Raw genomic sequence first — 1,641 nt, 5'->3', positions numbered from 1 at the left:
ATGGGCTAATGCCCGAAACGTCGATTCTCCTGTTGCCTAGATGCTGCCTGACCTGCTGCGCTTTTCCAGCAACACATTTCCATCTCTGATCTCCAGCATCTGCAGACCTCACTTTCTCCTCAAAGATTTCAACCTACTGCGAATCCTCTTACAAGGATGCCTTCCTTGAAGGAGCTCTCTTTCTCCCTCTACAAAGGTTTCAGTGAGTCCCTCTCTCACTGCACCCCCCAGGTCATCTCCTCTGCACAGAAGCTCTTCAGACCTATTTCCGACGCCCCTCCCCCAAGTCCCTCCTCCCTATCTTTTATCTTAGCCTGCTGGACCAACTTTCCTCATTCCTGAAGAAGGGCTAATGCCCGAAACGTCGATTCTCCTGTTCCCTAGATGCTGCCTGACCTGCTGCGCTTTTCCAGCAACACATTTCCATCTCTGATCTCCAGCATCTGCAGACCTCACTTTCTCCTCGACTCTGATCCAGCCCACTGCTGACGAACATTCGGGAAGATTTAGGCAGCGCATGTGCACTCACGGACCCGGCCAGACAAATGGTTAGCGGTGCGCATGCGCAGCAACCTCCTGACCCAATCTGATGATTCCTACACATGTCGCCGCAGGTTTCTGCTTTTATGCCCACTTTAGAATTGTATTCTTTATTTTCTGATGGTTATCCTCCAAGCTACACTTTTCTGCATTAGTTTCATTTGCCAAATGTTTCGATGCACTTCAGAAATTCACCATGACTTCTTTGGCTGCACCTTACAAACCCATAACCACTACCATTTGGAAGGAGTATTGAAGCAGATACTGTATATGAAAACAACATTTCCTGCAAGTTTACCTCAATGGGTCTCGTCATCCTGATTTGGAAATATATCTTCTAGGAGAAAGTGAGGACTGCAGATGCTGGAGATCAGAGCTGAAAATGTGTTGCTGGAAAAGCGCAGCAGGTCAGGCAGCATCCAAGGAGCAGGAGAATCGTCGATTCTCCTGCTCCTTGGATGCTGCCTGACCTGCTGGGCTTTTCCAGCAACACATTTTCAGCTTGGAAATACGTCGCCAATCCTTCAACGACTGGTGCAGACGTGACAGGTTGAAGGACCTTTTTTTCTATGTAAAAAACTGTCAGACTCTGTCGCTCGGGGCAAAATCATGGATCTCCCATCCTAATAGCTTTGTGGCCTACTTACACCAAATGGGCAGCAGCGGTTTAAGAAGGCAGCTCTATTCCACCTTCTCAAGGGTAGTTTGGAATAGATGCCTAACCAGAGAAGCCCACGTCGCCTGAATAAATTTTTAAAACCCTGTCTGTTGTGAGGTTTTTCACTGTTGTCATCACAGTTCAAAGTACTTCCAAGTTTCTTATCATCTGCAGATTTTGAAATTGTGCCAAAAACACCTAAAAATAGCTCATTAATATAAATCAACAAAACAGTAGTCCAAAGACTGACAACACCCCTACTGGTAAAAACAATGACTGCAGATGCTGGAAACCTGATTCTGGATTAGTGGTGCTGGAAGAACACAGCAGTTCAGGCAGCATCCAAGAAGCAGTGAAATTGACGTTTCGGGCAAAAGCCCTTCATCAGGAATAAAGGCAGAGAGCCTGAAGTGTGGAGAGATAAGCTAGAGGAGGGTGGGGGT

General features: G+C 46.9%; 1 long non-coding RNA gene across 1 annotated transcript in view; it reads left to right on the top strand.

The window, feature by feature from the left end:
• LOC122552643 overlaps positions 1 to 1,641 on the top strand; it is a 14,505-nt gene that overhangs the window by 1,205 nt on the left and 11,659 nt on the right. The window lies entirely within an intron of this gene.

The sequence above is a fragment of the Chiloscyllium plagiosum genome, chromosome 9 (genome assembly GCF_004010195.1).
Source record: "Chiloscyllium plagiosum isolate BGI_BamShark_2017 chromosome 9, ASM401019v2, whole genome shotgun sequence".
NCBI classification, from domain to species: domain Eukaryota; kingdom Metazoa; phylum Chordata; class Chondrichthyes; order Orectolobiformes; family Hemiscylliidae; genus Chiloscyllium; species Chiloscyllium plagiosum.
The sequence above is the reverse complement of the archived record's forward strand: the minus strand, read 5'-3'. Positions and strand labels throughout refer to the sequence as shown.